We start from the raw sequence: 27,832 nt of genomic DNA on the forward strand, positions 1-27,832 counted from the left end.
TTTGGAGGCAAATGAGACCATAGAAAGGTGATTGCATTGTTTAGGTGAGAAGACACAGTCATTAATCCTTCCTTGATGATTCAGGAATTTGTCACGCCTCAAATTAACTGGGACCATTCACTCAGTTTGCATTCTGTGTTCAGGATGTGGTTGGTTCTAAGAGATACTTTCCACTGTCACGGGATTCTCTCCATCCCATAGTTCGATTCTGTCTCCTCTTCAGTACTTGCGTCTTGCTATCAGCCACCACTGCTCTGGTTTCCCTGCCATACCTCTCTCTGCTGCCCTTTCGCCTTTTCCTCTGCATTTTCATTTCCTTTACTAGGACTTTGATGGGAATGCACATTCTTTAATGTTTAAATGTTTGTTGTTTGTTTGTTTGTTTGTTTTAATAGCTGCTCCTTATAGAGCTCACCAATTACATTCTTCCTCTGAACATATGATCTTCTAGGTCACAATACAACCGAAGCATTTACCTGACTTTATTTTAATCTGTTTAAGGTTCTCATGTTAAAAAAACCCTGATTCACTTTAATGTGTCAAATCTATTTTGCCTTCTGACCATCCATGTAATATTATGTTCGGACATGCCTAATTTGTCATGTTTTTCACACAAATAGTGACACTGGTAACCAGGTTGTTTCCAGATAGGAAAGACAATAATTATGTTTTTATGTTTTTGTGTATCCACAGACACCTTCTTGCATATAAAATAATATACAGTGAATAATAAGTATAGATATAATAAAATGTTATATTATCTCTAACTACTCCAACATTTTGGTCATACTTCAAATCTTATTATATAATGTCTCAAATGCACATGTGGACCAAGATGTACTTCTCACTCTGAACACGAACAATTTATCGATGAAGAAGTTAGTTTTGAAATAGAGTTCACTCTGGTTCTATGACATTTGGATATAACTCTTTATTTGTGTGAGGGAGATCAGCCCTAAGCTAACATCCGTGCTAATCCTCCTCTTTTTGCTGAGGAAGACCAGCTCTGAGCTAACATCTATTGCTAATCCTCCTCCTTTTTTTCTTCCCCAAAGCCCCAGTAGATAGTTGTATGTCATAGTTGCACATCCTTCTAGTTGCTGTATGTGGGACGTGGCCTCAGCATGGCCGGAGAAGCGGTGCGTCGGTGCATGCCCGGGATCCGCACCCGGGCCGCCAGTAGCGGAGTGCGCAGACTTAACCGCTAAGCCGCCGGGCAGGCCCTGGATATAACTCTTTAATGTCTTTAAAATACAAAACATTTTTTCTCTTGGGGATATTTATTTGGAAAATGTGATTTATTTTATGGTTTAAAATAAAATAAAAGGAACTGTAACAGATGCCTCTGGTTCCCTGCATCACAACTCCTTGGCCCACCTCTCATTTCAGCCATAGCTGCAGAGACAGACCATTCCGTGCCAACTCAGTTCTCCTCGCTGCCTTTATAGTGTCTACCTCAAGTGACAACTGAGTGTCTTTCTGCCTTCTGCCCCATGTGGTGCCAACCCAGCCCAGAACTGGGGGAGAATTAATGTCCCTGAGAGCAATCCACAACCCAGGGGGAAAAGCCAGCGGAGGAACCTCTTGCTACACATCCTTTAGGTAGAAATTCTGGGAGGGTCCCGTACCCTCTTGGAGCTCCCAGAGGAATCCAGTTTCCCTGGTCCATGGTGATGGACTCCTCCCCCACCCTTATTTGGTCTTTGCTTCTTCCCTGATTTACTTCCCTGTTCTCTAACTCTGGATCTGTGGGATCAGCTTCCCAATCAACTACCGTGTCCAAGTTATTGTCTCGTTCAAGCGACCCAAACAAAGATGACAGTTTATTGAAGCACTCAGCAATATCGGTGCCCCTCTGATCTGACACCGTGTATGTAGGGTTTCTGATTTGTACATCATTAAGACCCTTTTTTTTTTTCCTTCCCCAAACTACATGATGAAATGAAAGGAGTGGAGATCATAGCTTCACCTCAAGTGCTTCCAAAGCCTTTCTCAGCACATGCAGATCATGTTGAACGTGTCTGTACTGATAAATTAAAATTTGTACAACATTCTAAGAGAAAATAAAAGCTGATATTATGTCATCTACTTTCATAATTCCATGCTTAACCTAAAGGACAAAATTTTGGTTCACAGTCACAGAAATGGCATTGATCTGCCTGATGTGCCACTCCAGATTAACAATAAGAATGAAGATCAAACATACAAAACACATCCCGTCCAGACTCTGTACAGGCAACTAGGGAGTTAAAAATCACTGATTTTAAGCTTAGTAGCCTATTAATATGTCTGAAATCATAAGCCAGAAATATTTATATTCAAATATACCATGCTATCAAAAAAAAAAAAAAGAAATTGTTTCACATAGGATGGCTGAAGAGAAGCTGCAGGGATATATTATAATGAGAAAGGAGATAATTTTACCTTTGATTATCAATTTTCCATTTTTCTTGCTGCTAAGGCAGGAAAAGATTCAAACTTGGCGTTTTTTTTTAACCTGATGTCACTCTTGGTACGTGATGTTCAACTGTTCTGAAACATAACAAAATGCAAAAATTAGATGGAATAACTGGCCTGAAACAAAAAGATACTTAAGAAGATCTCATAAGAACTACTCTGGCAGCCATTAAATTCAATGATGTGAGAAGAGAGCCTCATAGAAAATTTACATGGCAGTGTTCTTGCATGATGTTACACTTCATATTTTTATGGTTTTCAGAAAATAAAATCAACCATAAAAAACTCATCGTAATAAATAGGTCTGATATTCTACAATCTACTTTTTTACTATTAACATTTATATCCTCTTTAAAAAGGAATAAAATGCAAGCATCGATCATTTGATTTTGTAAAGATATATTATACACAAAGATTGTATTCACTTCTTGTGTATTATTTGTTTTATCAACATTGCAACTAAGCAGCTGTGACTAAAAAAAGGGGTAAAACATATTCTTTCCAGGCTAGTTCTTCTCACATCCCAGGAGGACATCAACCATGGTGTAATCTTCCCAAGTATACTACAAGGGGCTTGCTGATGCCTAAGCCAAACCACTACCCCTAGTTATTAGTGGTGCTTTCTCTAGAAAGGGATAAAATGGAACTTCTAATTGGGCCGAGACTTAGGGGAGAGGTACCTATTTTCTTCATGTCACATGCTTTACACTGAGCTGTGATTTTCCTTTCCTAAAGGGCACAAAGAAAAGGCCTTGTGTCACACACAAAATTGGTCTGGTGTTGAAAAGTGTAGGTACCAACAGAGTTCTGCTTCTATTTTCTGTTAAGCAGGATAATTTTATGGGCCTGGGTAGCATATTAAAATAGTGTCAGAAGGGAATGAGAAAAATAGTAAATCTAAGTATTAAACAGAGATGTAATGATATTCAGAAAAGAACACTGGTGTGAACAATTTTTTGGACCTCCTAATTATTTATATGAATTACAATGTCTGAATGAATGTAGAAATCATTTTACAGAAGAGAAATTAGAGGCCAGGAGAGGTGATGTGGCTTGCCCAATTTTATTCAGCTAATAGACACAGAGGCAGAACGACATCCCAGAATCTCTGCCTCAAAGCTCAGTCCCTTTAGAAACCCATAACAATGTATTTGTTTCCAAAGAGAACATCGACATTCAAAAAGTTCAAGGCTTATACAATTCTCTGCAGAACTTGTTCAAGCAATATTTTGAGACCGGCAAAGCTGACAGGTTAAATATCAGAATGCTGTGGGTGGTAAAATGCAACAACAATATCATGTATTTTCATAGCACTTGAAACACGCTGGGAATATTATATTTTCACATAGATCTCATTTATCCATGTTATAAAGGATAAAAATGAGATTCCATTATCAAAAGCTATCAGGTAAAATTACGATTTTGAGCCCTTGTTGATATACAATAATTTCATTAAATTTTCTTAATATTCCACCAAACCAGCTAAACTCTGAAAGAAATTTTTCCCTATATATATGGGGAATAGGTTACTCAAGGAGATAATGAAAAATTGATAATTTTTAAAACATACAGAACTGATCTTTGTTCCTTCACAAATATTTATTGAGAATCTATTTTGTGCTAGACATTGCTCTTAATTGTCCGTAGAAACAAAATGGAAAGATTATGCAATTTCCAAAAAAGACACCCTAATATACAATAAGAAATCAATTTCATTACAATTGGAGTGTTTCCTAAATTAGATAATAGTTATGTAAAGAAATATCTTAATCACTGGTGATGTCTTCAATGTCATCTAGTCTAGTGGTTCCCCAATATGGCTGATCATCACAATCGTCTAGAAACCTGCTGAAAAATACAAATTACAGAATTTTATGCAAAACCTATTAGAATATTCACAGGTATTTGGATATATTAAATCATAATATTTGGATCTTATGCAAGATCTGCATTTTGAAAATGCTCCCAGGTTCATTCTCCTGATCAAGCAGACTGGGAAACCTACTGATTCTTGGCTAATTTCCTTAATACACAGAAGAGGAAACTGATTCCAGGGAATTGATTTGCCTGAGGCATTTGCCCCCTGGTGATAGAACTGAGATTAGAATGCATAATTCCGGATTTATTTTTCCTTTTCCTAACCCCAAGTCTCTCTTTTATTTTTTCTTCCTGCTCCTTCCTATCAAGTAACAAATATTGAGCTCCTATATCTGAGAAAGAACAAGAACAAAATAAAGGTAAAAAAAAAAAAAACACACAGAAATCTGAACTTAAGCTATTTGATTCAACAGTGTGCTTTCCACTATTCCACCAGCTTCTTCTAGAGTCAGCTACTTTTGGGGTGTCTGCTCAGCCCCTTTCTCTCCACCCAGCACTCTGCATGCCCCAACCTTCAAATGTGTCCTCTATCAGCTGTTTGTCAGGGAGTCGTCATCCTTGGCCATCGTTGACTGGACCATGGAGTCGTCATCCTTGGCCATCGTTGACTTCACCCAAGCAGGGCTTATAATTTGGGACTAGGAGACTGCAGTCTCATTTAGGTGAAAGAGTTATGGATGCAGCTGGGTCACCTTGTCCCTTATAGGCAGAGGGAGTGAATACTGACAACTGTGGAGAAAGGAAACTGAAAGAGACACACACGGAAGGTGGAGCAAGAACTCTCTAACTCACGTGCTTCCTGCTCTCACTTTTTCATTTTTTGCTGTGGCTTCTCTGAGCTCCTATATCCTTAAGACAGATTCTACTTAAAATGTTTTTTAATTACTTATTTTTAAGTTAATTTTTGGCTTACATTAGCTCAAGTTGGTTTGTTTCTATGATTCTGCAGCCAGAGTCCTAACTGATACACCTCATATCATTCATTTTATATGAGTTACTCCACAAGCCAGTCACTTTAGTTACAGTATTTTAAGATGCTCATTCAAAAAAATATTGGCTGAGAGTGTGGAGAAAGGGGAATAGAAACTATAAATGCATCACATTTTATGGAATACCTATATTTTCATAGAGTACATGTTTTGCAGTGTGATAAAGTGGAAAAATGGTCCAGATCAGAGACCCTCTTTTAATCTCAGCCCTGCTTCTTACAAGATTTCTGACTTCTGAAAGTTAAGTAGCCTCTTTGAGTTTTAATTTTCTCATTTGTGAAATGGAGGCAATAAAACCTACCTTAGTCAAGCTAGTATGAAGAATAAATGAAAGCATTCATTCATTCATTCCACCATTCCACAAAGATTTGTTGAGCATCTATCATATGCCAAGCATTATGCTGGGTGCTTGGAATAATCAGTGAACATTTCATTTTAATGAAGTTGAGTAAACAGAAAATAAACAATAAATATGACAAAGGAATAAAATATAGAGTATTTTAGAAGGTGAAACAAGCTATAGATGTAAGAAAGATAGGCCAAGTTAAGGAAGATCAGAAGTGTATGGGTTGGAGGATGTGGGGAGGTGAGAGACATCACTAAGAAAGTGAGATGTAACCAAAAACTTGAAAGATGTGAGGGAGTTACTCACATGCAAGAGAAGAACGTTCCAGGCACAGGGAATCACCAGGGTTAATAAGGCCCTAAGGTGGGCGTATGCCTCTTTGTTCTTGGAATCCTGAAGCAGTCAGTGGCGATGGAAGGAAGTGAGGAAGTGGGAGATTAGCAGAAGAGAAAATGGTAGGGCAGTCAGGGGAGGTGGAGGAAGGGATGGATCAAGGTGGCTCAAGGCTTTCTGGCTTTTTCTCTGAGAGTGAGATGGGGGCCATCACAGGAGTTTGAGCTCAGAATTGACACAGCTTACATTTCAACAGGCTCATACTGGCTGCTGGTTGGGAACAGACCACAAGAGAAGTCAGGATAGAGGGAGGTGGAAGGCTTGTCTTCTTGGTGAGAAGAGATATTGGCTCAGACTCAGGTGGAGCTGGTGAGGAAAGGTCAGATCCAGGCTGGGCTTATTTTGAAGCGAGACTCAATAGGATCTTCTGATGGACTGGGGGAGAGGGTTAATAAGAGGCAGACAAGAATGACCCTAGGTTTCTAGGCTAAGCAACTGAAAGAGTGCACTTACCATCACTTGACATTAGAAAGGCTAGAGCAGCCACAGGAGAAAGACGATGAGCTCAGTTTGGCCATATTGATTTTGAGATGTCAGTGCCAAGTGGGCTTGCTGTGTAGGTGGTTGGATATGCAACACCAGAATGCGGTAGAGAAGTCTGGGCTGGACTTTGCATTAAAAGTTTCCAGAAGACTTTCAGGTCTAGCATAGGTAACTGGTAGTATTCTTAGTTTTACCTACCACAGACGATCATGTAGGAGTTAAACAAAATAATACATACAGAGCACAGAACCTGGTACATAGCAGGAACTCAAGAATTTTAATTCCCTTCTGTTTTCTGCCTGTATTTTTAAATGTTTATTTCTCTATTGACAATATTATAAGCTTAAGTCTATCTTTCTGTGAAAAAATCAATTTTCCGCAAGACCTAATAAAAACCATACTTTACATTTTGGCAGCCCTTTTTAAAATATAGCAAAAATAATCTCCCAATAAAATATTAATAATAGTACTCAATAAGTCATAAAATAGAACTTTCAGGTAACAAGGTAAATTTTGGTTTGGGCACAAGCTGAAAGAAAATCCAAAGAAGAAATGAAACAGAAATGAGATAAATCCATGGATCTAAAGAGTCATCCAACTTCTCTCAACTCGCCCTTGATTTTCAGCAACAATCACTGGTACTTCTGGATAAAGGAGATGCAGAAATGTGGGAAAGACGATCATTCAGACCATAGATCCCAGTGTACAGCTGAGGAAGCACATTTGCTTGAAGGCACAGCTGGGAGCTCCGGAAATTCTGGAGAGAATTCTCTCAAGTCTACAATTATATCTTTAAAATGGGTTTCTTGATTTATAAATGCTTTTTCAACTAAACAAATTTTAAACTAGAAACCAGCTAAGTTTGAACTCTCTTTTATAGATGAGGTTAATGAGGACTAGAGAGAGGAAATGTCTTGTCTGAGGCCACAGTTAGCCAAGAGCAAATCCAGGACTAGACCCCAAGCCTCTTAACTCTCAGTATAGTTGTCTTTCCACTCAAATAGTTTCTCTTAAGTTTTTTCACCCAATTACCTCTTTTACCTAATAAGCAGCATCATTCCTTTGAATCTCATGTTTTATCTAAAATCTTACTCAAATTTTATTGTCTATAAAACATTGTATTTGAAGACAATGTTAAACTATCAATCAGCCTCCTGGTCCCCTCACCCCTGCAGATCTTGGGGTAAGAATCAATTTCAGAACGACGTCTGCATTTATTCCGTGACTTCCTATATGTCTGAGACAGCATCAGATCATAAAAAAAGGAGGACTAGCCAGTTTCCACTTCCTTTGCCAACCACTTTGCTAATTGATTCCTCATCTGGGTATAAGAAATTTCAAGACAGGGATGGATGCATGGGTATGCAACGTGGGCAGCTGCACAGGGCCCCATGCTCAGAACAACCCCGTGCTTTGATTAATGCTTTCATTTTTGAACCAGTATTTTGCAGGTAAAATCCAATGGGATACAGGAGCACGTGGGTGAGCAGTGGGTATCTGCACAATATGATGTCCCTAGCTATTCCTTACTGCCTCATCCACACACAGTGTGTGCAATGGTGAATTCTGGTGGACCCAGGATTCCTGGGAGTTTAGAGGGATTCAGTGGCAGAGCAAGGTTAGGTATGCTATATCTGTGACTGAGTCAGTGGGGAAGCTGACACATCCAAGAGGTCATGCTTTCCATTGGAACCAGAACTTGCTTCAAACTTCATAAGAAGGCACTGGTGTTCTAAGAAACACGGATGACCAAGAAACCCTACCATATCCTTTATTTTTTGCATTTTTCCCCCTGTATTAGCCCACTACTTATGCCGACACATGTGCATGTGTCAAGAAGTGAAATAAAAGCGATAGAGTCACTTTTCTGTGGTGTTTCCACTGTTCTGGTAAGAATGACATACATAAGCATGATCTATTAAATACAAATTGTGTAATTTTGGTGATTCTGCATGCAGGTTAAATATTCTTATATTTGCATTGCACAATATAAAGATGAATGGTAAAACTCATGCTAATTTAAACTTCTGTTTTTTCTTTACTTGGAACTACATTAAATAGCAAATAAAAACACTATGACAAGTTGAGAGAGAGATGGTAGAAGAAAGGAAACAGTTATGTATTTGAGTATACTTAACAACTCTTTTCTGCTGCTTTTTGAACAAGGGGCCTGCATTTTCCTTTTGCCCTGGGCCCTGCTAATATGTAGCCATTAACATTCACCATGTCGTAATGAACTGGCACAGACGCTAACAAGCACTGCAAACATTATGAACTTACAGTTTAAGTACTGTATACAGAATTTCGGAAATGGACCACCTACTTCTGAAAATTTAGTATAATTGCAAACTAAATTAATCTAGTCTCACATTTCCTAATGTCTTCTTTCCCAATGACTCCTTGGACATCTGACGGAAGTTCCTAATTTGAGACAACCCACCTCAGAAGTCCCTCAGTTTTTGATTTAATTTCTAATTTAATTTAATTTTAATCTTCCATTTGAAGCTCCACAAGCTCTCAGTTGGTCAGGCCGTCTTTCCTGAGTACCTCTTCAAATAAAAAGGTACACCTTGAACTAAATATGGACTTTATTCCTTTCATCTCCCCTTGCCTGGACCAATAGTATGATTAATCTATCATTGGTTTGGAGTATGTTATGTTATTTCTTTATTGGCCTATTAAGAGACATTATCCTGTGTGCTATTGGCTTGTGAAACGATTATAAACCCCACAGCAAACCTGTGTTAAATAAACTATTGGCAAAGACAGTCTCAGTCTCTGAGCGTAATTTTGCCCCCCAAAACAAAATAAGGAGTTTAGCTAAAGGACTGTCTGTGCTGAAATTTTAACGTACTGCCCCCTGACTCGCTTCTCTACAGACAAGATGAGTTGGGCTCCCTGGAGAACAGAAGGTGTGTAATGACTCATTGTGATATCACAGCTGTTGCCCTGTTACAAAAAGACTGACAATCTATTTACAACTTTTACAGCACTATTTAGCAATATCTTTTAATCCATGTGACAGAAGACTAAAAGTCCTTTTCCCTAGGGCGAATCTCTGGGTTAAAAGGAAGGTTCATCATCCATGAATAAGCAGGAGACTCCGTGATATTTGTTGTCAGTGACTTAAGTGGGAACTCTCAATTGCCTTTCTCTCCTAAAACGTCAAAGTTTAATAGGTTTACAAGTAGTTTTCCAAAAAACGAAAACAAAAACACAACCCCACTAGACTATCATAATCTATTTGGCCCTACTGAATTCCCTTTGCTTCCTCTTCATTCACTGGGCTGACAATCTTTCATATCTCTTTCAATTTTTCTCCCTCTGAATGAACTTATTGGAATATAATAAAAACAGCCACCTTTATTGAGGGCTTACTATATGCCAGGCATTGTTCTAAGCACTTTAAATGGACTGTTTCACCTAAAGTTCACAATAACCCCATGAGGTAGATGCTATTATTATCACCACTTTAAAGATGAGGACACTGAGATGCAGAGATATTAAGAAACTGACCAAGTTATTCCAGCTGCTCAGTGGAGGTGCCATGATACAGACCTAGGCAGTCTGGTCTCAGCCAGGCACTCACCCTCTCTTTCACTTCAGTGTTTGCCTCAAGCCAAATATACGGATTTATTTCTCATTAGTTCATTTTCACCCACCTGTCTAATTCCTTTATATCAGCCTGGCTGTAAGGCTTTCAGAGCTTACCATGTCCGAGGAACTTTAAACAAATTACTTCATTTAGACATTATCATCATTCTATTTAACAGATGCTAATATTGAGGCACAAAAATTAAATTACTTGGCCAAGATCTCAATTAGAAAATTTTGGAGCTAGGATTTAAATCTAGTTCTTTTTATCATTATGCTACATTTCACTCCTCTGTGTCAGATTTAGTTTTCCTTATTCTTAAAAATCAGTTTTCCATGCCGAAGTTTAGAAAAGCTTTATTATTATTATTATTATTATTTTGTCAAGTTGATGATTAATTCAACTGTCAAAGCCAAATTTTTTGTAGCCAGAGACTAAAGTCTTAATTCCAAGCCCGGATGTGCCAGGTGGCAACACTGGTTCTATGGTCACAAACTATAACTTTGTTTCTAGCCAGCCACTTCCCAAATGCATGTTGCTAATCTTGAATCAGTGAATTATGCAGTTTCGAATGTGAACTTGACTTTATCATTCATCAAATCTAATTTCTTCATTTTATAGATAAGAAAGGTACAGAGAGATTAGATGGATACCTGAGATCACACAGCAAATCAGTAGCAGAGCTGGGACAATAATTTAGATTTCCTGACACTAAATATGAAGTCTTCATCCCATACAACAAAGGCAGCCTATACTGGCTATTTTTCACAGTGTCTTTAAAAATGTATTCATATATTCAACAAATATTGAGCGGCTACTATGTGCCAGACACTAGTCTAGGTGCTGGGAATAGGGTGGTAAACAAAAAAGAAAATTCCTGGTACTGTAATGGTAAATTGTACTGAATTTTTAAATGCTAAAATGTTATATGAATTGAAGTCACTTTGAATTTAATCACTGGTAAAAAAAAAAAAAAAGTGATTTTTAAGAAACACTGGCTTGAAATATGGACAATCCAAAGCTATAATGCCTCATAGACAGAAAACCTTATTATTACATCTGCTATTTTGTACATATAATCAAAGCCTCGTCATTGCACATAAATGGGGGGGGGGTCGGTTTTGCAGTACCAAGGTAGAGATGGAGAAGATAAGGTCCTTGCTCTCAAGGAGCTTAAGGATGAAGTATGAATCACGTAGATTAGAGGAGAATGTTGCCCCTCAAGTTGAACTTCTTTAAGCAAATTCCATGACATTTAAAAATTATCTTTTGGGGGCTGGCCCGATGGCATAGTGGTTAAGTTAGCATGCTCTGCTTCACGGCCCAGGGTTTGTGGGATCGGATTGCAAGTGCAGACCTATGCACCGCTCATCAAGCCATGCTGTGGCGGCATCCCACATACAAAATAGAGGAAGATGGGCACAGACATTAGCCCAGGGTTAATCTTCCTCAGCAAAAAGAGGAAGATTGGCAACAAATGTTAGTTCAGGGCCAGTCTTCCTCACCAAAATAAATAAATAAATAAAAAAGAAAAATTATCTTTTGCTCTGCAACAATTAAAAATCATTCTCTATAGCTGCTGAGAATTACAACCATAATTAAGTGAATAATCTGAAATCCCAAAGCCCCAGTTAAATTTTCTGAAATTGATTTATTTAAAGGAATTTTAAATGATGCATACTTTATTTTGTGTCAACTTGTGCAGTGGCAGAGAAATAATAATAAAATGTAAATTTGCCTCTAGATCAATATACAACCTCTTCCTCTTGCCAATAATTATTATAATGAAGTGACAAAATCGAGCTCTTGGTCACAAAGGCTGGCTGCATTTGCTATTAGTCTGAATAGAAACAGCCACCCCAAAGCTATTTCATAAAGAAAAACAAAAAGGCAATGCAGTTTAAAGTACTATACTAAGCCTATGCTTTAATTACAATATTTTGCAGTGTCAGTACATACTATTATCTGCAATAACCAGGGTATTTAAAAAATATAATATAGTTACGTTTTGAGCTGATCACAAACTATGCTTTAGTATCTTCCAAAATATTAAATGCTTCAGTCTGACTCTCCCACTTAAGTATGTTGAGTAGATGTGGATTATCATATCCCCTGAAGACTCTGCAACTGAGGGATGACACTAAAACATCTTGGCTAAAGTCCAGCAATAGAAAGACGTGAGAAGCCAAAATGTAATTTATTGTTACAAATTCATAACCATCTTCACTCATAAGCTTGCACAGGTGCTGAACTGCTGAAGATGCATCTTCTAACATGTATATACCCACTATTCAGAAGTGTATTTTCATATACCATGAATGCCTTATTCACTACTTTTGAGGGGTAAATATACAAGAATTCACATTTAGAAAATATCCTGAATGGTAGTTGTTGGAGAAAAATCTAAGGGGTTAGCAATTAGTTGAACTACCTTTTATTATTCAGACCTACGTTCCTCATGGTGCCTTTAGAAGAGTGAGGGAAACATGTTTCATGTGGCAAGGTTAGCTAATTGTTGTGAAAGCATGCTGTCAACTGTAGCATGCCCAAATAATGTGGTGTGTTGTAACTTAATTTCTTTGGTTCCCTAATCGTTCACATTGGGCAGCAGATTCAGTAGAAGTAAATTGTGTATATACTTCCCATGGCCAATGCCATCACAATAAAATGTCTGCTAAAATACAGGGCAATAATGCTAATTTTTATGGTAATTAGGTGAGATAATCTATTCCAGAGGCAAAAGAAGTGAATAGGAAGACAGGGAGCCTCTTTTTATTTTCTCTACCCCTATCATGGATGGAAAGTGTGTAGGGCCAACTCTAGAAAATGCTGTGAAGGACACCCATTTTGTCTTCTGCACTTCTCTGTGTCTTTTTTCCGTACACCCCTCTCTGATTTTATATCTTTTTTTCAGATACAGTTTTTCAAGTTTCCCTTCATTAAAACTCTAATATCTAACAACAAGTGCTCCAGCCCAGAAAGCCTCTTTGTCTCTGCAGACCTAAGACACTCACCCTCATTAAGTGGCACTCAGAGGCCTGGCCATCAAAAGCCCATTCAGCTCCCTCAGGCAGCACCAGCAGGGACCAGTGAAAAGCCCCAGCAGCACCAGATTAACCTAGGTGACAAAATAACAACAGAAAGGCATTGAAAACTAAACTTCCAGTGGAACTATGGCCCACAAAAGTAGGTCAGGACCTACATCCTACACTTAAACAGTGTGACTGCCTGCTACAATAAAAGGTATAAATAGGACCAAAGGTCTCCTAACTTAGATAAATTGTCCAACATATAATAAAAAACCACTTGTCATACCAAAAATCAAGAAAAATCACAACTTAAATGAGAAAGGACAATCAACTGATGCCAACATTGAGATGAGTCAGATGGTTGACTTATCTGATAAGGATTTTAAACAGCCATCATATAACTATTTCAACAATCAATTACAAATTCTTTTTGAACATATGAAAAGATAGAAACTTTTTGCAAAGAAATAGAAATTATTAAAAAGAACCCAATGTAAATTAATAGAACTAAAAAATACAATAACAGAAATAATAATAAAATAAAACAACTTGGTGGATGGACTCAAAACAAGAGTGGAGACAAAGGACAGATCAATTGAATTTACACAATCTGAACAATAGGAAGAAAACAGAATATTTTAAAAATGAATAGAAACTTTAGGGGTATGTAGGACAATAACAAATGATTCAATATTCATTGCATCAGACTCCCAGAAGGAAAGGAGAAAGAGAGTAGACCTGAAAGAGTAGTCAAAGAAATTGTGGCTGAACACTTCCCAAATTTGGTAAAGTAACACGTCCACAGATTCAAGGAGCTGAGAAAACCCCAAACAGGATAAACTCAACGAAATATGCACCAAGACACATGATAATTAAACTTTTGAAAAATGTAAGATAAAGAAAATATTTGAAGGCAGCCAGAGAGAAAGAAGTATTTCTATAGAGGAACACCAATCTGAATAACAGCAGATATCTCATTTGAAACCACGGAGGTCATAAGGAAGTGGCAAAACATTTTTCAAATGATGAAAGAGAATAACTGCCAATTATGAATTCTTTATTCAGAAAAACTATCCTTCAGGAATGAAGAGGAAATAAAGATATTCTTATACAAAGAAAAATTAAAAGAATTTGTCAGTAGTAAACCTAACCTTAAAGGCTGGCTAAAGGCAGTTCTTCAAACAGAAAGGAAATACTAAAAGAAAGAATCTTGGCGCATAAGAAAAAAAGAAACAAGGAAAAGAGTAGAAAGACAGCTATATACAATACTTTTACTCATAAGCTTCATAAATCATATTTGATGATTGAAAAAAGTTAGAATGCATTCTAATACTCAAGATAATGATATTTAAAAGCGTAGAAGGCAAAGGGACATAAATGGAGTGAGGTTTCCATACTTAAAATAGTAAAATGTTGATACCAGTAGACTGTGATAAGTCACATATGTATGTTTTAAGACCCAGAGCAACCACTATGAAAACTATGCAAAAAAATTTACTCAAAATGACTATAGAAAAAATATTTTCAAATCATATATCTGATAAGGGATTAATATCCAGAACATAGAACTCCTACAACTCAACAACAATGACGAAAAACAAACAACCCAACTAAAAAATGGGCAAAGGACTTGAATAGACATTTCTCCAAAGAATATATATGAATGGCCAAGAAGCTCAAGAAAAGATGATCAGCATCACTAATCATTAAAGAAATGCAAATCAAAACCACAATGAGATATCACTTCACATCCATTAGGTTGGCCATTATAAAAAAACAAAACAGAAAATAACAAATGTTGGCAACGATGTGGAGAAACTGGAACTATTGTGCATTGTTGGTGAGACTCAATAGCAAAAAAACAAACAATCGAATTAAAAATGGGCAGAGCAACTGAAGAGACATTTTTTCAAAGAAGACATATAAATGGCTTACAGGTACATGAAAAGGTGCTCAACATCACTATCAGGGAAATGCAAATCAAAACTACAATGAGATATCACCTCACACCCGTTAGAATGGCAATCATTAAAAATACAAGAAATAACAAGTGTTGGTGAGGATGTGGAGAAAAGGGAACCCTTGCGTATTCTTGGTGGGAATCTAAATTGTGCAGTTATTATGGAAAACAGTATGGAGGTTCCTCAAAAAATTAAACATAGAACTTACACAAGATCCAGCAATCCTCTTCTGGGTATATATTCAAAGGAAATGAACACATATCTGCACTTCCATAATTCACTGCAGCATTATTCACAATAGCCAAAATATGGAAATAAGTGTTTGTCAATGTATGAATGGATAAAGAAGATGTGTGTATACAGATACAATGGAATATTATTCCACCATGAGAAAGAAGGAAATCCTGCCATTTTCAACAAATGAATAGACCTTGAGGGCATTATGCTAAATGAAATCAGACAGAGAAAGACAAATACTGTATCATCTCACTTATATGTGGAATTAAAAAAAATGAATTCACATGGATGGACCTTGAGGGCATTATGATATGAATGTGAAATAAGTCAGACAGAAATAAGTGAAACAAGTCAGAGAAAGACAAATACTGCATGGTGCCACTAATATTTGGAATCTAAAAAAGTGAACTCATAGAAACAGAAAGCAGATTGGTAGTTATCAGGAGCTGGCAGGGTAGAGGAAATGGGGAGATGTTGGTCAAAGTGTACAAATTTCCAGTTATAAGATGAATAAGTTTTGGGGATCTAATGCACAGCATGGTTATTATAGTTAATAACACAGTATTGTATAACTGAAAGTTGCTAAGAGAGTAGATCTTAAATGTACTCATCACAAAAATGAAATGGTAATCATGTGATGTGTTGGAGGTATTAGCTAACTCTATTGTGGTAATCATTTTACAATATATAAGTGTATCAAATCAATATGTTGTACACCTTAAATTTACACAATGTTACATATCAACTATATCTCAATAAAGCTGGAAATAAAATAAGGTAGTTCAGTTGTTGGAGAAAACAGTAGGGCAGTTCCTCAAAAAAACGAAACATAGAATTACCATGTGATCCAGCAAAATTCCACTTCTGGTACCTATCCAAAAGAATTGAAAGCAGGGAGTCAAACAGATATTTGTACACCCATATGCACAGCACCATTATTCACAATAGCCAAAAGGTAGAAACAACCCAAATGTCCATTGACAGGTGAACGAATAAACAAAATGTGGTATGCGTACAATGGAATATTATTCAGCCTTATGAAATCCCGATTCGTGCTATAACATGGATAGACATATAAGACATCATGCTAAGTGAAATAAGCCAGACACAAAATGACAGATATTGCACGATTCCATGTATATGATGTTCCTAAAATAAGCAAATTCATAGAGAAATAAAGCAGAATGGTGGTTACCAGGGGCTGGGAGCAGCGGGGAATGCAGAGTTATCATTTAATGGATACAGAGTTTCCGTTTGGGATGATGAAAAAGTTCTGGAGATGATAGTGATGATAGTTGCACAACAATAGGAACATACTTAATGCCACTGAATTATATATACTTGAAAGTGTTTATAATGGTAAATTTTATATTATGTATATTTTAACACGATAAAAAAAGCATTATTAGTAAATCAAGACAGACTGCTAAAAACTGTTCAAGTAATGCACAGAAAGTCAAGAAAAGAGAAAGCAAACAAGAACCAGAGGAAACAAGCAGAAAACAAATAACAGCCAACATATGTACTAACATCTCAATAATTGCCTTAAATATAAATAGTCTAAATATGCGAATTAAAAGATAGAGATTGACAGAGTGAATGAAAACAGGACCTAACTATATGCAGTTTATAAGAAACTCACTTCAAATTCAACAGAAAAAAATAGACCACGTAAATATTAATTTAAAAAAATAGATGTGGCTATATTTATATCAGATAATGAAGTCTTCAGAACAAGGAAAATTACTAAAGGGCGACATTACTCAATGATGCAAGGATCAATCCTGTAGGAAGACACGACAATCCTAACCCTAAATATGTACACAACAAATACAGCCTCAACATACATGAAACAGAAACTGACAGAGCTGAAAAGAGAAACAGAAAAGTCCACAATTATAGTTGGGACTTTAACACCCTCCTCTTAAAAACAGACAGAACTACTAGACAGAAAATCAGCAAAGATATAGAAGATCTGAACAACATAATCAACTCACAGAATCTAGTAGACAAATGCAGAACAGGACACCCAACAACAGAAGAGTACATATTTTTTCCAAACACTCACAGAACCCTCACCAAAATAGCCCAGATCCTGGGCCAAAAAACAAGCCTCAACAAATTTAATGTATTCTGTTACCATGATGGAATCAAACTAGAAATCAGTAACAGAAAGCTAACGAGAAAATTTCTACATATATACATATTACACTACAGACTTCTAAATAATCCATTGGTCAAAGAGCAAGTCTAAAAGAAAATTTTATGAAATACACAGACTGAAGGGAAAATAAACTAAAAATACATAGGATGCAGTTAAAGCAGTGCTGAGAGAGAAACTTACAGCACTAGAAATGAGGAAAGGTCTCAAATCAAGTGAAGTTCCTACCACAGAAAACTAGCAAATAATGACCGAAATAAACCCAAGGCAGCAATAGAGAAATTCAGTGAAACAGAAGGCTGCTTCTTTGGGAAAAAGCAACAAACTTGATAAAGCTCTAACAAGACTGACAAACATAAAATGAGAGAAGATGCATATCAGCAATTTCAGAAACGAAATAAGAGATATCACTATAGATCCTGCAACTGTTAAAAGATAAGGGAGCATTACAAAAAACTTTATGTTAAAAAATTTGACAACTTAGAAGAAATGGGCCAATTCCTTAAAAACCACAAACTACCAAAACTCAACCAAGATATGATAGATAATTTGAATAGCCCTATAACTATTAAAGAAATTAAATTCATAATTTAAAACTACTGAAAAAGAAATCTCTAAACTCAGATGGTTTCACTGGAGAATTCTACCAAACATTTAAAGAAGTATTATCACCAATATTCACAATCTTTTCCAGAAAATAGAAGAGGAAGGAACAATTCTCAACTCACTTTATGATACCAAAACCAGACAAAGAAAATACAAAATAATAAAACTACAGACCGATTCCACCCATGAACTTAAATGCAAAAGTCCTCAACAAAATACTAGTAAATTAAATCTGACAATGTATGAACAAAACTAGATGCCATGACCAATTTTTCAAGGTTAGTTCAACATTCTCAAATCAGTCAATGCAATGCAAAGTATGAAAAAGCTAAAGAAAATGTCACATGATCATAAGGATTGATGCAGAAGAAGCATTTGACAAAATCAAACATACATTTGTGATGACTCTCAGCAAGCTAGGACTAGAGGGAAATTACCTCAACTTGATAAAGGGCATATAGAAAAAATCTACAGCTAATAACATACTTTAATATCATACTTACCCTAAGATTAGAACATAGCAAGGATGTTTGCTCTCACCACTCTCTATTCAACATAGTACTGGAAGTTTTAGCCACCACATTAAGGCAAGAAAAAGAAATAAACAACACACAGACTGGAAAAGAAGAAATAAAATTACCTCTATTTGGAGATGGCATGATTGTCTATATAGAAGATCCCAAGTAATCTAAAAAAAACTCCTAGAACTAATAAGTGATTTCAGCAATTTTGCAGGATACAAGATCAACACACAAAGACCAATCACATTTCTATATACTAACAATGAACATCTGGAAACAAACTAAAAACACAATGCCATTTAAAACTGATGCAAAGAAAATGAAATACTTAGGTAAACAATTAAGAAAGCGTGAACAGAATCTACATGTTGAAAATGACAAAATATTGATGAAGATCAAAATAAATGGAAAGATATACTGCGTTTATGGATTGGAAGACTCAACACAGTAAAGATGTCACTTCTCCCCAAATTGATCCATAGGCTTAATGTAATTCCTATCAAAATCTTGGCAAGGTCTTTTATAGACATACAGAAACTTTTTCTAAAATTCATACAAAGAGGAACAGACCCCGGAATAACTAAAATAATCATGACAAAGAAGAATAAAAATGAGAAATCAATCTACTCACATTAAGGCTTAATATATAGCTGCAGTAAACACAGTGAGGTGTTGGTGAGGTATACACAAATCTACGGAACAGAATAAAGAACCCAAAAATAGACCTACACAAATATGCTCAACTGGTTTTAACAAAGGTGCAAAAGCAATTCAATGGAGGAAGGGATAGCCTTTCAACAAATAGCATTTGGGGCAACTGGACATCTGTAGGCAAAAAAATTAACATCAACCTAACCTCACACCTTCTACAAAGTTTAACTTCAAATGGATCATAAACTCACTTATACATTTAAAACTTTCAGGAGAAAAACAGAGTAAAATCTTTGGGATCTAGGACTATACAGAGTTTTTAGATTGGACACTAAAAGCGTGATTCATAAAAGGAAAAACTTGACAAATTGACTTCATCAAAATTAAAACCTTTTGCTCTGTGAACATGCATGTGAAGAGGATGAAAAGCTACAGAGTAGTAGAAAATATTTGCAAATCACATATCCAACAAAGGGCTAGTATCTAGAATAAATAAAGAACTCTCAAATTCAACAGTAATAAAACAAACAATTAAATTGGAAAAAGTGCACAAGCCTTGAGTAGACATTTCATCAAAGAGGGTATACGGATGGCAAACAAGTGTATCAAAAGATGTTCAGCATCATTGGCAAGAGAAATGCAAATTAAAATCATAATATTAATACATACCTATGAGAATGGCTAAAATAAATGATAATGACACCACCAAATGCTGATGAGGATGCAGAGAAACTGGATCACTCACATATGGCTGGTGAGAATGTAAACTGAGATAGGGACTCTGGAAAAGAGTTTGGCAGTTTCTTATAAAACTAAACATGCAATTACAACATGACTCAGCAATTACACGTTTATTCCAGAAAAATAAAAACTTAAGTTCACACAAAAACCCATACATAGGTTTATAGCAGCTTTATTCATTATAGCCAAAACCTGGAAAAAGACCAGATGTCCTTCAAGAGGTGAATAGTTAAGCAAACATACCGTGGAATACTACTTTGCAATAAAAAGGTATGAACTATTAATATAAGCATCAACTTGGATGAATCCCTAGGGAGTTGTGTGAGTGAAAAAAGCCAATCCTAAAAAGTTACGTACCATTTACAAATGATTCCATTTACACAACATTTTTGAAATGACAAAATTATTGAGACAGAGAACAGATTAGAGCTTGCCCGAGTTTACAGGTGGGGGTGGGGGTGGGTAAGTGGAGAGGAATGGTGCTGGAGGGAGGTGGGTGTGTGTATAAAAGGGTTTCTCAAGGGATCCTTATGGTAATAGAACTGCTCTGTATCTTGACTGTGACGGTAGATAGATGAACCTAAGTATGTGTAATAAAATTGCCTAGAACTAAGTATACAAACATACACAGCCCCAAATAAGTACAAGTAAAACTGTGGAAATCTTAAGATTGGTGGATTTTACCAACACCAATATCCTGGTTATGATATTATACTATAGTTTTTCAAAGTGTTACCACTGAAAAAAACTGGGTAAAGTGCCCATGGTATCTCTGTATAATTTCTTAAAACTGCATGTGAATCTACCATTATCTCAATGAGATTTTCAATTAAAAAACACTAAGCTTAGTTTAAATTTTAGGTTCAAAGAAAATCATATTATTCATGAAAGATAACACAGAACAATAGAACAATTTAAATTTCCAAAGTAGTATGTAATAAACGCATCATAGAGTCCCTTTATGTTTGTGATTTGCATTTTAATTTCTTACTTGAATAATAATTTTGTATTGTGGTAAAATACATATAAAATTACCATTTCAATGATTTTTAAATGTACAATTCATTGGCATTAAGTACATTCACAATGTTGTACAACCATCACCACTATCCATTTCCAGAATGTTTTCATCATCCCAAACAGAAATTCTGTACCCATTAAACCATAACTCCACATTCCTCCCTCTTCTCAGTCTTGTCTCTATGAATTTGCCTATTTTAGATACCTCCTATAACTGGAAACATACAATATTTGTCTTCTTGTGTCTGGCTTATTTCATTAGCATAATGTTTTTAAGGGTCATCCATGTGGTAGCATGTATCAGAATTCCATTCCCTTTTCAGGCTGAATAGTATTTCTGTGTACGGATAAACCACATTTTGTTCACAGACACATGGGCTGTTTCTACCTTTTGGCTATTGTGAATAATGCTGCTACGAACACTGGTGTACAAGTACGTGTTTGAGTCTCTGCTTTCCATTTTTGGGGGTGTATGCCTAGAATGGAATTGCTGGGTTATATGGTAATTCTATGTTTAACTTTTCCATAGTGACTGCAGCATTTAAAGTCCCAGCAGCAATGCAGGTGAGTTCCAATTTCTCCACATCCTCACCAACACTTGTTATTTTCTGGGTGTTTTGTTTTTGTTTTTGTTTTTTATAACAGTCAACTTAATGGGTGTAACATGGTACCTCATTGTTATTTTGATTTGCATTTCCCTTATGTGGATAATAATTGTAAAAAGACACATTTATTTAAGTGCAAAAAGAACACAATCTGTTCCACCCTTTATGACCAGAAAAATAAATTACTTTGAATCTTATGGAATAAACGTCCACATATTAGTTATACTCAAGAAAGGTAACCTCATAATATATATATATGGCAAATTAAAAGTATCTATTGTTGTTGCAGTTATCATTAACACATACTGTTTATTGTGAATATACTTAAAAAAAATTCCAGTTCCCTCAATGCCCTGATCTCAGCTCTCAAAGGAAAGTTTCATGGTTCCCTGTAGAGTTAACTAAAGCTCAATTTGCTGAACTCCCAGGTGTATTTTCATTTCAAAATGTTATTAGTCAAAATAAATGCATCCTTAATGTTTCCCTTGTACGAATTATGCAATACTTAGATGGGCTGAGCACTGAGTTTATTCCAGTCCTGTTCTTCCTCTACAGTTGTGTCACTGTAAACCAGTCACTTAACCCTTTACAAGACTCAGTTGTCTTATGTGAAGAGAATATGTGCTTAGGAATCAGAGCCTGAGACAAGTCCTCACTCCATCACTCATAGTCACACTCTTAGCGTCTCAGGGTTCTTATCTGTAAAATGTGAAAATAATCCACTCACTGCACATCACACTCCTCTCTGTCAGAATTCTGTACTGTACTGCTGGAGGCAAGGGTGCAGACAGACTGTTGGGGACCACCGCAGAGGTCTGGGTGTCAGGGATAATGGTTTAGAGCAGGTTGCTGGCCAGGCAGGAGGGAAGACGTGGTAAGAGTCTACACACATTTTCAAAGCAAAGCCAAAAGGATCTGCTGTTTGATTAAATGCTGGTCATGAAAGAGAAGAGTTGAGAAAGACTCCAAGGTTTGGGCCTCCTTAGAAATGGCAATAATGGAGTTCCATTTACTTTGATGAAGAAGACTGAGGTTGAAAAAATTATGGGTGTTAGGGAAGCTCAAGTGTTGGCTTTGGACATGTTAAGTTTATAAAATGTCTACTAGACATGCAAATAAGTATGGTGAGTAAGAGGCTTGATTTGTGTTTTGGAAAAATTCCTGGAGATGAATGAATTTGGACATAGGGACCAGATGGAAGCTACTGGTATAGTCTCAACAAGAATAAGTTTGGACATGAAAAAATGCAATGGCAGCAAGGACTTAATGAAGATGGCATCTAATGGAGTTGAATAAAACTTGATAATCAATTGGAGATGAGATAAAATAGACAGGGAGGGCTCATGCATGACCCCAGGACATCTGGCGTGAGACATTAGATAACAATTGAACAGAGGATGGGAGAAGGAGCAAATTGGAGAGGGGAAAGAGAAGTTAAGCTATACAGCAATCACTAATCGAAGTCATTCAGATACGAATTTAAAGTACAGGCCCAACCATCAAGAAGCTCACTAGGAAAGCAGATAATAAAATGGTGACAGTAAGACTAGAGCATTGTGTGTGCAAAAATTAAGGTATGCATGAGGGACATGGGGTGACATCTGTGAGATCGCTAGGATTGAAATGCCTGTGGGGTAAGACATGAAGCAAATTGCTTGTCCCTGTTTTTTAAATTTGCAAGTGTTATTCTGCAGTGTTACATGTCTCATTTACTTCAGGCCATCTAAAAGCATTTACAGAGTGAAATAAGAACAACATTACTTACTGCCCTCTCAAATATTGTCCACATAAAAGAATAATTCAAATTATTTTGCAAATCTTGAAATAGAGTACTAGTATTCATTCAGGTTTTACACTTCTTTGTTTGGTTTCAGTGGGGGGGCGGGATATGGAAGGGGGAGATGAGGACACAGCTTGAGAACAACATATGCGTGCTTCTGTCCTTATTCCTTCACTGAGCTCTGTTCCTAAATATACCACAATTTTAAGGCTTAAATATGCATAAGACTATATATACCATCATGAATTGGACATGGGAATTATTCATGTTTTGAAGTCCTCTTCAGTTATCATTTTCAATCTAGAATAAAAAACACTTTTATTCAAGAATACAATATCTGTATTTATCTATACATATATATCTCACTAGTCTGAAAAGACATATATAATTAATTCCTTGAAATTAATGTTAAATTGTGTTCTCTGCAACCCGGATGCATATAGCCTTTTTAATTGTTATAGACAGAACGCGTTTTTTTTTTTTTTTTTTTTTTTTTTTTGTGAGGAGATCAGCCCTGAGCTAACATCCGCCAATCCTCCTCTTTTTTTGCTGAGGAAGACGGCCCTGGGCTAACATCTGTGCCTATCTTCCTCCACTTTATATGGGACGCCGCCACAGCATGGCTTACCAAGCAGTGCGTCGGTGCGCGCCCGGGATCCGAACCAGCGAACCCCGGGCCGCCGCAGCGGAGCGCGCGCACTTAACCGCTTGCGCCACCGGGCCGGCCCCGACAGAACGCGTTTTTAGGAGGAGAATTATTGAGATAAAAAATCCACTCAGCAGTTGAGAATAAATGCTTTTATGAAATGATTCAAAGTTATTTGCTAGAATAAATTTTATTGCGGAAATGTCAAATGCACTCATAAACCTAGTTTCCAGTGTTCTATAATATTGAAGACTGACAATGTCATAGAAAAAATAATTACAATATATGGTCATTATAGGCTTCTAAGTAGTAAAATCTTGATTTCCCAGTATTAAGTCAACCTACTTATATTCCTTTTACAAGCCCACTTGTGAATGTATATTTGGAAAAATTACAAATTTGGGTCTTGTTCTGTTTAATAGACTAGTGACTAAGCAATCAGGGTACAGAAGCTCCTAGATCTTATTTTTCAAAGGTTATTGTCCTGGCAGTTGAGATAAAGAAGATCAAGAAGAAAGACAAGCATTATGATAATGACTGCCTTTTTTTCTTTTCAAAGAGTTTCAAATTTTGGTTGGCAACTGTCTGTAATATTCAGTTAATGTCACCAAATTCCAGCAACAAGGACAGCTCATTAGAAAGTTGACCCAATGGCAGAGAACCTTTATCAAAGACACGAACATGTTAAAAGCAGAGGGGGAAGCAGAGAACTGCATTTATGGAGCATGAATCCCAAATAGCAGTTATTACATTAATTTTGACAGTTGTCAATGTATTTGACAGGATGTGGTTACTTCCAATTTGAAATAATTTCTCTGTTTAGGATAACTGCATAAATGCCAACCTTTATCCCTTTTTATTTCTCTGAATCTCATGACTTAAGAGTCACATGTCTTGTACACAGACAAGTTTCTGAATATATCACCATTTAGTCTTGCCTGTGTATGTGTAAGTGCATGTTTCCTACACATACCACTTCAATTCTTAATAAGTTTTCTAAGGAGAGAAATAGTCAGATTGCTTTATATCTAATTTTAGTTCTTTCAAAGCTGATCAACATTATTGAGGCTACCCACCGAATTATGGTAAAATAGCATGATTCAACATAGAAAAATGTCAACTGCTGAGCATAAGGGTGCCGAAATAACCAATCCTAGTCTGGCAAACACCCAAGGCATCCCCCATAGCAACAGAGCTGATGGCATAGCAACGGCAGCTGCTTCACGGCAGAAAAATCAGAAGAAATACTCTTAGAAAAAAGCATAATCCATGTTAAAGTCAAATATGACATTTTTCTTCAACAAAAAAATCTGTGAGAGTGCATGTGTTAAATGATACTATTCCTTAGCAGCTGTAAATGCTCCAGTGCAGGCTGAAAGTCACTTTGATTGTAGCCCTCAAGGCCAAGTGCTCTGAAGTTAAAACTTCCTAGGTTGTTCTCAGCCAAACTGTTATGTTCCTCGAAAAGTTAGAGAACAATCTTTCCTTTATTTTGCTAAGATAAAAGGTTTCCCACAATTTTTTAAAAGAATCTTTTGAAAGAAAACTTTACTGAAGTTACAAGTCTACTTCATCAGCACTTGAGGAATATTAAGATCTAAAATGAAATATACTGATTAAAATAAATATTCTAACATTTCATTAAAATTAGAATCGGTAGACTCAGATTTTGCCAGCCTATGAGCTGAGCATTTGCATATATGTTGAGCATGTTTCACATAAGCATTTGATCACTGGACATTTCCAGAAGGTGGGAGAGTCTGATCATTTCCCTTGTGAATCAAAGGCCAATGAAGCCTTCCATTATAGGGTCTAAATCTTGGAAGGAACAACTCTTGTGAACACCAGCTCTTCCCTGAGTTTTGGCGAAGATGTCATCCTGAGGGGTCCAGGGAGTCTGAGGGTGGGGCAACAACTCTTCTTGGGGAAGAGCCAAAAATAGAACGAGCCTATTACTTAGACATACCGTCACATTAGCTAGTGCTGTGTGGAATTCAAAGTTTTCCACAGAGCCCCAATCTCAGAATTCCATGCTGGTTTTCTCTAGAAGCCCATATGATTACAATGAATCAAGGTCGACCTCTGAACTTGTCTCTGAAGTGGATCAAGCACTTTATGACCAGTGGAGGTGATGTGGCTTCCTGACTGCTTCTCTTCTCAGGGTCCATAAGCATGTGGCTCTAGATCTATGTATGTATTATTAAGCATAGAAAGTGGGAAGATGTCCCACCATTTCAGGCATTCATTATTTTAATCAACTCATTTTCCATGTTTTCTGTCTGAAAACTAATAAACCGTAGTTCTACTTATTAAAATTTGAAGCAGGAGTACCCTAAGTATTGGACTTTGATATCTACTTGTGAAGCATCACCTTGCAGCCTAGCCCAATCATAAACGACAAAGTCTCAAAAGGAGGAAAAGAATGAATAAGTGAATCCAGCAAGACTTGAGCTGGGAAAACCTTCTGTGATCTGATAGAAGACAAGACAATGAAGCGAACAGACCTGGTAGGAACATGAGATATGTAACGGCTGCTGAGAGTTCCTTCCCTAACAAAGAGGTAATTTCAGATATGTGGTCCTTTCCCTCCTTTCTCCATTATTGCACCCAGTTGGATCCACTCATGGTTTCTTCCTGCTTCCAGGGTATCTCTAGTTCCTTTATTCACAGAAGAAAATGTGTATCAGTATTTGTATAAATTCCACTTTACTTTCTGCATCCCTACGTCTGCCTGACCTCCATTTCCCCCACCTCCCACCCTGAAAGAAATAAGTTATTCTCTTAGAATCAGAAGTCACCCAATCTCTACCCTCATCCCCAGTCCTCTTTGTATCAACCAGACATTTGATCCAGTGTTCCCAGGGCATTAGTCCTAGGTGCCTCAGAGTAGTCGCCAAACACAACTCTCCCAATTATCTTAATCCTAATCATATCCTATCCCAACCCAGAGTCCAGTCTTTCCCCCAAGAAGGGCCTTCCTGTCTGCGCCTAGAATTCCAGTCCTTGTGATAGGGACTGAAGCCTGCCCTGAGCTGCCTGGACACACAACTTAATTTTACCAGTCCCTAGGTTCACCAGGTAAACCTAGGTCAGAAGCTTCTACTACCTGACTTTCCCTTCTCCCTACATGTTCTAAATTGACACTGACATTTCTCAATGAATGACCCCCCAAATCTCTGTCTCTAATATTCCAGCTCTTCATTTCCATATATCTATTTTACATACCTCTTCACTGGTTATGTAGCACCTCCACACATCTAAAACCAAGTTTATTTCTACTCCAAACCAGCAGCCATTCATGAATTCTCTATTTTTTTTTCTTTTTTTGTGTGTGTGTGAGGAAGATTAGCTCTGAGCTAACATCCGTTGCCAATCCTCCTCTTTTTGCTGAGGAAGATTGGCCCTGGGCTAACATCTGTGCCCATCTTCCTCTACTTTATATGGGACACCACCACAGCATGGTTTGACAAGTGGTGCATTGGTCTGTACCAGGATCTGAACTTGCGAACCCCGGGCTGCCCAAGCAGAGCACGTGAACTTAACCGCTATGCCACTGGGCCAGCCCCCTTGACTTCTCTATTTTTAATGGCCCAACACATTCATATTGCACAAGTACAAAGCCCCAGAGCTAACTCCTACTTCTTAGTCTTCCTTATCTGCCCCATTCTAGAAGCCATCTTTATTTCTACTGCTGTTACCCTCATTCAGATCCTAATTATAATCTCCTGCAACA

General features: G+C 36.9%; 1 protein-coding gene across 3 annotated transcripts in view; it reads right to left on the minus strand.

Moving 5' to 3' along the window:
- The window catches only part of DLGAP1 (DLG associated protein 1), an 843,951-nt gene that overhangs the window by 552,007 nt on the left and 264,112 nt on the right, over positions 1–27,832 (minus strand). For all 3 annotated transcript variants that reach the window (XM_058556885.1, XM_058556883.1, XM_058556882.1), the window contains exon 3: positions 2,425–2,532. The gene's annotated coding sequence lies outside the window, so the exon portion shown is untranslated. The remainder of the gene's footprint in view (positions 1–2,424; positions 2,533–27,832) is intronic.

The sequence above is a fragment of the Diceros bicornis genome, chromosome 16 (assembly GCF_020826845.1).
Source record: "Diceros bicornis minor isolate mBicDic1 chromosome 16, mDicBic1.mat.cur, whole genome shotgun sequence".
In the NCBI taxonomy this organism is placed as follows: Eukaryota; Metazoa; Chordata; class Mammalia; order Perissodactyla; family Rhinocerotidae; genus Diceros; species Diceros bicornis.